Source organism: Diabrotica virgifera, chromosome 8 (assembly GCF_917563875.1).
Source record: "Diabrotica virgifera virgifera chromosome 8, PGI_DIABVI_V3a".
NCBI lineage: Eukaryota > Metazoa > Arthropoda > Insecta > Coleoptera > Chrysomelidae > Diabrotica > Diabrotica virgifera.
The window spans coordinates 14,461,107-14,476,336 of record NC_065450.1 but is presented as its reverse complement, the minus strand read 5'-3'; positions in this window follow the sequence as shown (position 1 = coordinate 14,476,336).

The following is a 15,230-nucleotide window of genomic DNA, read 5'->3' as shown; positions in this document are numbered from 1 at the left end:
GTATGCTGAATAAAGTTGCTTTATGATCTGTAACGCAGGTATCTAGAACGGCAGCTTTGCAGTCATTTATTACCTGTTCAGTTTTAAATTTAACAAAAATGTGATCTAAGCAGTTCTTTTGTCTCGTTGGTTTATTAATCATAGAAACAAAGTTGTGTGCTGAAAAATTATTTAAATAAGCATTAGTTATTTCATTATTCTCCAATATGTTTATATTAATATCCCCCAATAAAAGATGACAATATGTTAAAGATGTTTTTGTCTCTTCTAGATATTCATTTAGTTTTGATATGAAATCGTCTGTATTAGTTGAGGGAGGACGGTAAAGCGAAGTTATGATTATTCTTATTCCGTTATTATACATTATACGTGTTTGTATCACCTTATGTTCCCCTATGTTTACAATTTCTGCGCAATAATCAAGATCATTTTTTATACAGTGCCGGCGCTAGGGTATAAGGTGCCCGCCTGCAACACTAGCACTGGCGCCCCCCCCCCCCACACACAAACATACACACATATATTCGTACAACCCCAGCCTCAGGGACATTATGTGTGTTCTAATGGAACAGTGAAGTGAGACCCACATGTCTGAAGATCAAACCGGTCAGAATGCGTAACCTGGAGTGGTACCTATCTGACCGCCCATAACCTGGAGTGGTATCTATCTGACCCCCCAAGCTATACCACCACCCCTCCCCATCGCAGTACATAACGAATGAGGAGGCTTTGTACTGAACGGTTATGTGGTTATACCACCTGATTTTAGGGGTAGCTAGAAGAGCTTTTCTCCCCATTAATGGCTTAATTTTGGACTTGTGTTCTAAAAATGTGTGTTCCGGGCAACGAGGCACCGACTAAACTCGGTGTCCCGCTATCCGCAAATATCCACGAAAAATAAAGTTCGGTTACAGTTTTATTGGGCCCATCATCTGACAAAACTACTTCACTTTAACTTTTTTAAGAAATTGGCTAAGAGAACTAAGATTGTTTTTTTTTGTCATTTCTTCTTTTTCGGCTTTTCTTTTTCGATTTGTACCCCAGATATTTTTTTTAATCCAGTGTTATTTTTAACTAAATAAAAATAATAACTTTAAAACCTCAAGATTATGCTTCTGCAGTAATGTGAACCCGTAATTTATTAATAGTATGCTGAGTACTTAACAAATATAATTTTATATTAATTGAACTTGGTACCTATTAATAGGTACATAATACTTAAACTTAAATTAGACAGACAGGCGGCAAGAAAACAGTATCGCAATCTTGTTTATTTTACTGGAAATCATTCATTTCCTCTCATAACTGCTGATACAAAACTAACAACTTGCAAGGAATTTGAAGAAAATAAACAAAGCATTCTCATTAAGAGCAAAGTTGTTTGGTTGAAATATAATATCTTTGGCCAATAAATTATATTACTACCTAATAGTAAGAATTATATGCGGCATTGCATATTTTTGTATATTTTACATGTGTGATATGCAAAAATAAACAAACACAGATTAGGGTATTATGACGAATTTAAACCACATCTAAAAAATGAATTTTTCTATTTAAGTATTTTGCATAACACAAGCAGAAAAAAGTACATTCTGGCGCCCCCCAAACAGGGGCGCCCGCCTGCAGTGCATCCCTTGCAGGCCCGTTATCGCCGGCCCTGTTTATATATATATATATAACTGTTCCATCATTTCTATTTATATTTCCTTGATTATAAACTGTATGATACCCATCAAGTTTATGACACTCGATGTCATCATTTTTAAATACTTCTGTGAGTACAATACAGTCAAAATCACAGTCTAGTTCCCTAACTATTACCTCAAATTCATCAATGTTCCTAGATAGGCTCCTGATGTTTTGATGCAATATCTTAAAATGTCGATCATCTTGAAAATATTGTTTAGCATTTTTTAGGTCATTGATATCTTTAGTTTCATAAGGTATATAGTTGACGTCCCTTATATAAGCATCCATTATATGTACAACTAGTAGGACTAGTAGTGGCTCTTAACAGTTCTAATATTGATATTTTTTTAAAAAGAAAATTTTTAAAATTTATATAAAATAGTTATAAAATTATGTAAATTAGAAGAACGAAAACATATAGGTACTATGACAGTAATAATTATCTATTTGATGTAGGATTATGTAGGATAACAAATCAAACAACAAAATTTTACGAACAATAGGATCAAATAACAAAATTATTCGAACAAAATACGAGTACGAGTATAGAACAAAAGAAACAGAACACAAAAAAAATCAAAGTAGATAATATGCAAAATACAAAATAATTTAATCTTCAGTGGAATACACCAGTTGGTTTATTTTTTTGAAGTCGAATTAAGCCTTGTTTTATAAAACGGTTTTTGGTTTGAATGTAACGCCTCTTAAGTAGGACAATTTGATTTATTCTTTGCAATTGAGTGATTTCTTTCCTTACTAAGTGCAGTATTTGGATTGGACTGGAGAATAGGATTGATCTTGATATTCTTTTCCTTTAATTGCTTTTCTTCCTTCGGCTCTTGGACCTTCCCCGCCTCAGTGTTGTATTCTTCTGTTATTGTATTTTCTTCTTGATTTACGCTCGATTTGTCTTTCCTAATAATGGGTGTCCCTGGATCACTATTGGTAGTTCTATTTAATAAATCTGTATTTGATTCTTTCTGGAGATCTGCGGCAGTATAGGAATCCTCGTTGATGTACAGTTTATAATTTTTTATATAGCAGGTATTGTTTGTGTCCTGCCTAGCGAGTAGTAGATTCTTACTTAGAATTTTTTGGTCGTTCTGCTGCTCCTTTGTAAGATCTTGTGCAATATTTATATTTGTTCCTTTTAAATTGGTTAGTTTTTTCAATATTTTTAATTTTGTAAGGAACGACACGAATTCTATCTTTATAGGACTGTTAAGTTGTCTACCCAGTGTGTATATATTATTTATTTCCGTCTCGGTGATGGTTAAATTAAGAAGATTGTTCAATTGATCAATGATATTGTGAATTTGCAATTCGTGTTTTTCTCGAATAATACCAAAAATCACTATGTTATTTTGTCTTTTGTACTTTTCATTTATTTCTATTTTTTGCTTTAAATATTCATTCTCTTCTAGATATTTTACTTTACGTTGTATTTCTTCTATTTGTAAACTTAATCTGACTTCTGAAGCACTAATTAAATTTTTTAAATCGACATTTACTTTTCTTATTTCATGCAATATTTCATTATTCGTAACTTCAATATTTTCCATTATTTATTCCGTTTATATTTCAATTAGTGTATGGCCACTTAAATTGTTTAATATGGATTTTGATAAGAAAGTAATTTGCCTTTGTTTTTTTATTATAAGTACCTGCTTCGAATGTTATTTTTAAGGTTATGAAAAGTGTACAATATTTAAAAGGACATAATTTATTTGGCTTCTTTTATAGGATTTTTGTGTTAATAATCTGATGTTTCACTTACGAATTTGTTTTGAAGTTAATTCTTTATATTTTCTAAGTTGCATCAATATTTAGTACCAGTACCATAACACTTTTTTTTTCTCTGATTCTGGCTTTGGTTTAGAACTAGAACCTTTAGCCACGTAATTGTATAACTTATCACTAAGTCAGAGGAGTAATGTGTAGTGTGTGTGTTGAGTAAGTGTCTTGTTACTTTGCAAAGTCGACGTCATTGTCTTTGCAAAGAGACGCTAATTGTTTCCGAACGTCTGCGGTCCCTCTGGTGAGTACCGATCCCACAAGGACAGAAACTATTTTCCATTTATTAATTTATAATAAATGAAAAATTTCTGCCCCTGGTAGGATTCGAACTCCCGAATTCGAACCATAACACTTGTTTTCTATACAAACGTAGCCACACGTAAAGAACGTACTAATATGGGTTTTCAATGTTCAATTGTAGAATTTTTCTGAACAGCTCATGGGATTGAGCCCTATATTTTAGGCAATCAAAAAAGATGTGGTCCAGGTCACTGATTTTATTACAAACTTCACAAAGATCACCCTCAAGTATTTTGATTTTATATAAGTGTGCTGGATAACATGCGTGACCAAACTTCATTCTACTAATAGTGGTTATGCTTTTGCGGTTGTAATCGTACCAAATAATGTAAAGGTTTTTTATGTTTTTAACTTTTACAAAGTTATAACCAATTTTCTATGAAAATCGTAATAAGTTCAGCTCCTTGTATAAATAAAAATCAGCACAACAGCAATGGTTTCTTGGTGCCATATTTTTTTTATATTTTTGTGATGGGGAAAATATAGGGTGTTCCATTTAAAAAAAAAACAAAAGTTTGGTCTGCCACATGTTATCGAACACTCTGTAACATTCTAACTAATTTTGTAATGTGAAGCTCAAAGTTGGCTGCAATTTTTGTTATTAACTTTTATTGCTGTCTATTACTTTAGCGGATCTACTAAGCTTTATCACACTAATCAATCACCCTGATTTTGTATTTACCTGTACAGGTGTGCTGTATCAGCAGCTAGATGGCCAATACAGTGTTCGAGGAAGCATAGGGAACAATATATTAAAGAATCAGCTGTCTTAAAACCATCTTTACCAACCCTTTCAAAGTCACCTCTTTTTGCGAGTGATACAGTGTTCGAGGAAGCATAGGGAACAATATATTAAAGAATCAGCTGTCGTAAAACCATCTTTACCAACCCTTTCAAAGTCACCTCGTTTTGCGAGTGAGGATTTTTTAAAGATTTAATAATAATACGCTTATACAGGGTGTCTGCGTAACTTGGAACCATATGGGAAACTTTATTAGTATCAATTTTGCGAAAAAAAGTCATTCTTTATAAAGTGCTCTGCATAGTCTAAAACCTAAGATGCAATCATCAGATATCAAATTTTGTCAACAGTATACAAGGTATGTCAAAAAATATGAATTTCGCTCAAGAGCAAACTACCTTTATATTTCAAAATATCAAAAAATTTTATTATGAAAAGTTATTTGTAATTAAAAACCATATTCAAATATGCAATAACAGCCTTCTACTTGAAAGAAAAAAATTCTGAAATTTTCCAAAATTACCGATTCCGAACATCATTTTTATTTATTAGACATGTAATAACTCCTTTACTAATAATTTTAGGAAAAAAAGTTATTCTTCATAAAAATCTGTGCATGGTCTAAACCTCAAGATGCAACCATCAGTTATCCAAGTTTGTTAATTTTATACGAGGTGTGTCAAATAATATGAATTTAGAAAGAATTTAGAAATTCTATCTAAATTCATATTATATGACACACCTCGTATAAAATTAACAAACTTGGATAACTAATGGTTGCATCTTGAGGTTTAGACCAGGCACAGATTTTTATGAAGAATAACTTTTTTTCCTAAAATTATTAATAAAAGAGTTATTACATGTCTATAAATAAAAATGATGTTCGAAATCGGCAATTTAGGAAAATTTCAAAAAAAATTTTTTTTAAGTAGAAGGCTGTTATTGCATATTTGAATATGGTTTTTAATTACAAATAACTTTTCATAATAATTTTTTTTGATATTTTGAAATATAAAGGTAGTTTGCTCTTGAGCGAAATTCATATTTTTTGACATACCTCGTATACTGTTGACAAAATTTGATATCTGATGATTGCATCTTAGGTTTTAGACTATGCAGACCACTTTATAATGAATGACTTTTTTTCGTAAAATTGATATTAAAAAAGTTTCCCATCTGGTTCCAAGTTACGCAGACACCCTGTATATCGTGTATAAACCTACAAAATTCTTTTTTACCAAACTTTCTACGATAAAAAATTAAAAAGTTACGGTAAAAAATCAATATATTTTTTTGAAAAAAAAAAAGGAGAAATCCAATTGTAAGCATAATAATGTAAGTTAGGGGTGTTTTTAGTCATTGGCCTTATTCATTCTTCGTTATTTATGTATTATTAATAGATTCTAGAAGTTTTAATGGCTTAAAATGATTAGTTTTAAAAAAAATAGAGTTAAAAGCGAATAACGAATTTTTGTAGTTTGGTAAAAAATGCCATTTTCTTCAGAATAGAAAGATTTGCATCAGAGATACGAAAAAATGTTTAAATTTGAAATTGTAGGTTATTAAATTCCCAAGAACTTGGTTTGAAAATTTTTTTTCTACGGCAAAAATTGAGTGAATCGTAAATGAGTACGATTGGTAAAACATTGATTTTTTCGATATAAAACTAACACTTTCGATAGCGAATCAATCGAAAACTGTTAATTTTATCAAAAAAATGTATAGAATATTTTTTGCTTAGAATCAACGTTTTCATCAAGTTTTGCGGCCAAAATATAATAAAAAATTTCCACCCCCAAGATGAGATGGCAACCACCCCATGCTAAAAGCGCCTTTCGTCATCATATAGATTTTGATCCTTGGACTTTTTCTTCTTCTTAAAATTCCGCTCCTATCGGAGATTGGAAATGATTCTGGCAATTATAATTTTGTTGGTTACGTGCCGGAAAAGTTCAATTGAGCTGTATCCAAACCATTCACGGAGATTGCGTAGCCACGAGATTTTACGTCTTCCTACGCTTCTTCTGCCTTTGATTTTGCCCTGCATTATATTCCTTAATAGTTCGTATTTTTGACCTCTCATGATGTGCCCCAAGTATTCCAACTTCCTGATTTTTATGGAATTTAAAACTTCGCATTGTTTTCCTAGTTGTTCGAGCACTTGTACGTTTGTTTTACGATCTGTCCATGATATTTTCAGAATACGTCTATAACACCACATTTCGAATGCTTCCAGGTTTTTAATGTTGGATTGTTTTAGTGTCCATGCCTCAACCCCATACAAAAGGGTGGAGAAAATATAACAAAGAAGCATTCTTATCCGGAGCGTTATATTGATATTGCGATTACAGAAAAGTTTCCTCATTCTGTTAAAAATGGATCGTGCAATTTCAATGCGGCATCTTATTTCTTTTGTCTGATCAGTATCTTCTGTGAACCATGCTCCAAGGTATTTGTACGAAGATATTTGCTCAATTTCTGTATTACCCAGTACTAGTCTAACTCTGCTGTTTTGTGCTTTTGTAAATACCATGAACTTGGTTTTCTTCAAATTTATTTTTAGTCCATAATCGTTGCAATGTATATTTAGTTGTTGAGCAAGGTGTTGCAATTCTTCCAGTGTTCCCGCTAGAAGTACGGTATCGTCGGCATATCTTATATTATTAAGTGGCTCACCGTTTATTATTAGGCCCTCATTGACTTCGGCCAACGCTAATTCTGAGATGGCTTCACTATATAAATTAAATAACAATGGTGATAAAATACACCCTTGGTGCACCCCACGACGAATCTGGATATCCTCAGTCAGTTCATTTTCAACTTTCACTTTTGCTGTTTCATTCCAATAGAGGTTACATATAATTCTAATGTCTCTACTGACTATGTTTTTATTTAACAAAATTTCTTTGAGACGATTATGCTGCACTTTGTCAAATGCCTTCTCAAAATCAATGAAACAGGCATATACTTCCTGATTCATATCTAGGCATCTCTGCGAGAGAACAGTTACTGCAAACAGTGCGTCCCGTGTTCCCAGACCTTTCCTAAATCCCATTTGTGTATCACTTATGCCTTCGTCTAATTTCTTATGTATTCTATCGTGAATCACTTTTAAAAACAATTTCAAGATATGACTCATTAAGGCTATGGTGCGATGTTCATTGCACTCCTTTGCATTGGCTTTTTTGGGTAGCAGTATAAATGTCGATTGGAGCCATTCTTTAAGTATTATACCTGTTATATATACGGTGTTAAATAAATCCAAAAGAAGGTCAATAGATTCAGTATCCACAATTTTGAGTAATTCGATAGGAACTTCATCAGGCCCGGGAGATTTACCACTTTTAGCTTGTTTCATTGCATATTCGACTTTTCTCGTATAATGTCTGGTCCAGTATCATCTTTAAATTCTTTTGGTGCTTCTGTTCTCTCTTTGTCTTCAAAAAGCTGTGCTATATATTGTGTCCATCTCTGCATTTTCTGGTATATATCTGTCACAAGTGCACCACTTTCATCTTTTAGTTGCCTAGTTTGAAGTGTTTTTTTCATTCCTGTTAGTTCTCTAATTCTTTTATGCATGTTAAAAAAGTCATATTTTTCTCAAATTCTTCCAGTTCTTGGCACTGCTCATGTAACATTCTCTCTTTAGCTTCTTAAAAGAAGCTAAAGAGATCCTTGGACTATCCACTACTTATTCTCAAATTTTCAAGCAAATCGATTCATTCTGTAAAAATTGCGAGGTGAAAAGCTTCGGTTCCTGGGCTATATACGATTTTAGGTTTTGGGCCCACAGTTAAAAAAATCTATTTGTATAACAAGGGAGGAAAGTGCCACTTTTCCTCCCGAGAATGAAGTTTACTGCCCGACGCGTAGCGGAGGGCAGTAACCATTCAAGGGAGGAAAGGCACTTTACTCCCATGTTATACATATGGTTTTTCCACCTTCCTCAAATTAATAACAAGTCATTTTTTCATTTTTACTTAATTTATTTATGTAAATAACCAACAAAATTTATTAGAACTAAAACTAACAAGTAGGTACAATATAACTGTCAACTGTCAAATATAAGTCAAATTATTAATATAAACATTGGTAAATCAAAATAACAATTTACTATTTTTTACCATTCTGCAAAATGTAGGGTGTCTTATAAATAAACGTTAAAATGTATAGATACTTACGTAATAGAAAATAGATATTGTACAATATCTTATTATTGTACAATTATTGATTATTGTACAATTATTGACAATATTGTATATTGTCAATAAGTTATATTTCATGAATGAAATACCATGACGTCACTTTTACTTTTCCTCCCTATGGAGGAAAAGTACAACTTGGCTCCCTACATCAGGTCCGGAAAAGTATACTTTCAGTAGTGGTAGGTGGAAAAAATATTTCCTCCCTCATAACACTTTTTTTATTCAGTTATTCATGTCGAGTCCGACAATTTTTCTATTTCGGAAAATTTTGTGGAGGGGGCGTTTCGAAAATATAGAGGTTTCTAAACTTTGTCGGACAATATTACCAGTTCTTTGTAAATATTTTTATCAAACAATCCTGCAAAAATCAGCTGTTCGGGTATAAATTTTGTGACTCTTTATGATGCGTATGGAGTCATAAATGTTGATTTTTACAGGATTGTGTGATAAAAATCCTTACAATTTACTGGACGTACCAAAGTTGTCGGACGCACCAAAGTTTAGAAACCTTTTTATTTGCGAAACGTCCCCCTCCCAAAAATTTTCCGAAATAGAAAAGTTTTCCTTTGTTGGTATGGCCATGTACAAAGAATGGAGGAACATCGACTCACAAAGCTAATAATAGAATTAGTATGGTATAACTAGACCCAAACCCAGACATCCAAAGTGAAAGTTATCCTCCAACACCAAATTCTTCTATATGGTCCACATAATGTTCAGAAAAAAGTCACACCATTTTGAGCGTCGGGTTTGGGGGGGAGAGGGGGGAGAAATCGCTAAATTCGTAGTTTTTACGTTTTTCGTAAATATTTTTAAAACTATACGATTTAGCATAAACAACCTTCTATACAAAAATGTTCTACGTTAAATTTGAAATAAAAAAGGCCCTATGCATAATCCTTCTAAAATGGGTCCTCTCAATGGACAAAGAGTCCTTTGAGGAACTCAAAAAACTTCAAATGTGTCCTTACTTTGGCATAGGAAGAATTAAATTCCGTGTCAAGGATGATGGGCACATTGAGAAGGTTGCAGAGGCCGGACCAAGGGGGTTGCAAGGCGTAACTGCCACAACCTCGGCAGTTTAGTCAAAGCAAAAAAGAAAAGAAGTCAAACCTTCAGAGGCGCAAAGCTCTAAAGTAGCGTCAAAGAAGGTTAAGACTTCGACCAAAAGCAAGGCTCCCCCTAAGGATGATAAGTCAAGGGAAGGAGCAAAAGAAGGAAAAATCCCGGAAGAAGTCCGCACCGAGTTGCAGGGGAGTGCTACAGACCCGCCCAGAAGGCTAGAAGCCACTGAGCGTGTGGTCTCTCCCATAGAAGGGGTAGAGGACACGGGAAAACCCGAAAGATAGCCTTCAATTTAGAGGAAGACAGAATAAAGATCCTGCAGGTCAACCTACATCATGCCAAATCTGCGTCGGCGGTTTTGTGCAGAAGGTTTGATATGGAAGACCTGGACTTGGCCCTACTGCAGGAACCATGGCTCCACGGAGGGAGAGTTGCAGGCTTAAAGCCGCAACAAGGTAAGTTACTATACGATGCGAAAGGAGAGACACCTCGACCATGCATTGTATATGGCAACGAAGTAAACTGTACACTGATTCCGGATCTTTGCTGCGGAGACTTTGTTACAGGTATTCTAACCGCTTTCACCGAGGAAGGTAGTAAAAGATGGTTGGTCTGTTCTGCCTACTTCGCTGGAGAGAAGGTCTTCCGCCCAGGCATAGTAGAGGACGTTATAACCTACAGTCGAAGGGAGAACCTTCATCTAATACTGGGATGTGATGCCAATGCCCACCATCTGGCATGGGGGAGTACGAACATCAATAGTCGAGGTGAGTCTTTACTACAGTTCATCTTAAGCATGGGTTTAGAAATAGCCAATATAGGAAATAAACCTACCTTCGTTACGGCCACGCGCAGAGAAGTCTTAGATGTAACACTTTGCAGTGAAAAAACGTATGATACTATAAAGAATTGGCATGTGTCAGAGGAACCTTCATGTTCCGATCATAGGCACATTCGATTCGATTTAGCTACTTCGATTCGAATGGTGGCAAGATTCAGGAACCCGAGAGAGACGGATTGGGAAGGCTATAGAGGCTCACTCGAGAAGTCTCTCGAGGGAGGAATCGGCACCATAAGAGATAGGGAAGATCTCGAGCTGGCAGTTGAAACGGTGAGCGGAGCTGTTCTGGCCTCTTACCAGGAGAATTGTCCAGAGAGAGAAAAGAAAGGAAAGAAAAACACACCCTGGTGGAATGAACACTTACAAAAGCTTAGGGCAGATGTAAGAAGGCTATTCAATAAAGCCAAATTCAACCAGGAGTGGTCCATATATAGAGAAAAACTGACGCAATATAATAAGGAGATCCGAAAATCCAAAAGAGACTCGTGGCGAAAGTTCTGCGAGGAAGTCGAACAGGCTCCCGCATGCTCCAGAATCCACAAGGTCCTGGCTAAGGATGGTATTGTGAATCAGGTCGGCCTCTTGAAGAAAGAAGACGAAACGTATGTGGAAACCCTGGAGGAAAGCTTAATAATGCTCACCAAGGCACATTTCCCCAGCTCATCTATTGACAATAATCCTCCGGTAGAGCTAGCTTATCCCAGAAGGCCTACTAAGGCGGACTGGAAATTAGCTACCGACATCACGAGACCGGAAAAAGTCAGGTGGGCGATCAATAAATTCCAGCCATATAAATCACCTGGAATGGACGGGATCTATCCAGCCTTCCTACAGAAGGGACAGGATGTGATTATCCCGCATCTAACAAATATCTTTAAAGCTAGTTTGGCATGGAGATATATTCCAACTGCATGGCGAAGGGTGAAAGTCACATATATCCCCAAGGTTGGTAGGGTAATGGACCAGACCCCCAAGTCATACAGACCAATAAGTCTATCTTCTTTCCTAGCAAAAACGCTGGAAAGATTGATAGACAGTATGGTGGCTCCTGCCTTCTGTGCCACCCTGGATACTTAGGGGTGGTTACCCCGAAGATGAGGGTTGATGTAGTAAATATAGTTCGTTGTTAAGTCATTTATTTACACGTTAACTATATCACAGAAAATAACTGGTGGTATATTATTTACTTGAAATCGATGTTACCCCATCGAATCTCAACTGCTCATTGATTTATCTGTTTTCGTAAAAATATAATTAAAGTCGGTTATTGTTTTTTTACTGTTTTGGTAAGACGAGGTGACCGTGATTTAAAGTGCTGACTGTTAATAAACACCCACTGAATATTATTGCAACTCGACCTTGTATCAAATACTAGCATGCAAAACTAGGTTACTCGTATTTATTAAACAAACATTACCACGGGCATTTAATTATTAAAAGGTTTATTTGTAATATGATGTTTATTGAGATGCTGTGTATCCCAATTCATCTTCCCCTTCCCCCGATAATTTTCTGACTACGGAAAAGGAAGAAAATTTTTCTAATAGTACCACTAATTACTTGCTGCGTTTTACGAAGTACAATATATACATTTTTCCTATAAATACTAATTAGATACAAAAAATAAAAGTGAAAATGTTCGTTATCTAGACTGTTCCCGTTTCACTTGTCACTCACGGTGTTCTCGGATTGTAAGCATATAGTCTATTCTTATGTATTTCCTTGATTTTATTGTTTTCCGATCTGATCTTACAATTAACATTATTTACCTCTGTTATTGTGAAAGGGCCTACATAAAGACTATCAAACTTAGCATTCTCTTCCCTTTTTACCAGGACTAGGTCTCCTATTTTAAATTGTTGTGGTGTTGCTTTGAGCTTATTCTTTTCTTGTCGCTCTTTTTTGTGCTTTAGTAAGAAGGTTCTAGCTCTCTCGTGTGCGCTTTGTAGTTTGTAACGTAACTCATTGTAGTAAGCATCTATATTGTAACATGGTTGAACCTCCTGTGTAAGGTCTTCTGGTAGGTTAACCTTCCTGCCATATAATAGTTCAAACGGTGTGTAACCATGGTACGCGTTAGGGGTTGTATTGTAGCAGTATGTGAACATCCTGCAACACACATCCCAATTTTCTCTGTCTTCATCTATGAATGCTCTTACGTACTCGTTTAATGTTCTGTGTAGTTTTTCGCAACTTCCAATGGACTGTGGATGGTATGCCGTTGAGAAGTTGTGCTCTATTTTTAATAGCTTTGTTAATTCCTGCATTACTTCATTTTTATATTCTGTGCCTTGGTCTGTTCTTATTTGCTTCATGAGTCCGTATGTTGGTATGAAATGATCAAAAATTCCTCGGGCTATTGTATCTGCTTCTTTATTGCACACGGGTATGCTGACCGCGTATTTAGTAAGTTCACATAACATTGTTATACAGTATCTATTACCTTCGTTACTTTTAGTGAATGGACCTATCGTATCTATATATAGTATGTCCCATGGTTTGGAAGAAGTGTCCGATATCACGAATTCTTCGACATGTGTTTTTTTCGGTTTATTAATTTGACATTTATGACATTGTTTAACGTATTTTCTTACGTCTTTTTCCAAATTTTTCCATCTAAATCTTGCTTTTAGCTTCTTTATGAGTCTGTTATTTCCTACGTGTCCTCCAAACATCGGATGATTGTGATATTCTTCTATTAGCCTGTGTTTTTCTTTGTCTTCTTCTATTGTTTCTGGTACTTCACATATGTATATTTCAACATTCTTTAATATTTTGTTTCCTTGTTTAATAAATTCCTCAATTGTGCACACTTTAAAAATAATATCGTTTACGTATATTTTTACTTTACGTACTGCATTCTCTACCGCCAGCTTATCAAGCTGTGCCAACATTTGGTTTAAATCGAAATGATTGAATCCTGTGGCTATGCTCTTGCTGCACTTTATTTTGTTTTTGACCCTAATGCTCAGCCTTGGTGAGATTAGTTCTGCTCCAAAAGACAAAATTGGTAGTCTATGCGCCTCTAAATTATTTAGTATTATACCTTTCTTACTGTCTGTTTGTGGGCTTCTGGCTGTAGTGCGAGTTCGCTTTCTGCCTTCGTTTGCCTTGCTTCCTTCTTATTTTCTCTTGCTTGAGCTCGTGTTCTAGCTAATATATGGGTATTGTCTATGTATAGGTTCTTTAGTTGATGTAATGTTATTCTTGAAAGACTATCTGCATAGTTATTTTTCCCTGTTATGTATTCTATTTCGAAATCGTATTCCTCTAAATCTAATCTGATTCTTGTAAGTTTCGAAGTTGGTTCTTTCATTGCAAATAAATGTGTTAGTGGTTTATGATCCGTTTTTACTAAAAATGTTGGTGCTCCATACAAATAACATTTGAAATGATTAATTCCCCAATGAATCGCTAGTAATTCCTTAACGAGTATAGGTTTATTACATTCTCCTTTATTAAAACTTCTTGATGCGTATGCTATAGGTAGGTCTATTCCGTTATAATCTTGACTTAAAATTGCTGAACAACTCTCGTTGGATGCGTCTGTTGTTAGGATGAATTGTTTATTGAAATCTGGATATTTTAGGATCGGTGGCTTCAACAGAGATGATTTAAGCTTATTGAATGCTTTTTCACATTCTTCTGACCAAAAAAATTCTACTCCTTTTCTTGATAATCTGTTGAGTGGTCTGCATATTTCAGCAAAATTTTGAATAAAACGTCTATAATAGTTACAAAATGCTACGAATCTTTTTGTTTCTTCCGCTGTCTTAGGTGTCGGATATTGTTCAATCGTTGCATATTTCGCTTTGTACGGTGATACTCCTTCGTGAGAAAGATCATGTCCTAAATATGTTACTTCTCTTCTAAAAAATTGACATTTTCCTGGGTTAAGTTTCAAATTGAATTTTCGACATGTCTCAAATGTCCTTTTCAGGTTGTCTAGGTGATGTTTTTCAGATATTCCTATCACTACTATATCGTCCATGTAAAGAAATGCTTTGTCTGGTGTTAATCCCGAAAATGCTATTGACATCATCCTTGAAAAGCTATTTGGGCTTACATTTAATCCAAAAGGTAATCTGGTAAATTGAAATGCTCCATTTTCTGTGCTAAACGATGTGTATTTTCTCGATGATTTTTCTAATGGTATCTGGTGAAAACCTGACATTAAGTCTATAACCGAAAACCATTTCGCTCTTCCTAGTTGATCTAGTATCGAGTCTATCCTTGGTAAAGGAAATTTGTCTGTGACTATTTTCTTGTTCAGTTGTCTAAAATCTATGCATAATCTTCATGCTTTATTTCCATCTATCGCCTTTTTCGGTACCAGTACTACTGGGCTGTTGTATTCTGATGTAGACGGTTCTATTATTCCTTGGTCTCTCAGTTTTTGCACTTGCCGGTTTAATTCCTCTGTTTGTGCATGAGGTGTCCTATAGTTTTTAATGTATACCGGAGTTTGGTCTTTAACTCTCAGTTTCTGCTCGTAGAAGTTGTTACATGTTAGCATGTCGTGCCTTAGGGCGAATATATCTGAATAATCTTCACATAAAGATACTAACTTATCGCGTATGTATTCTGG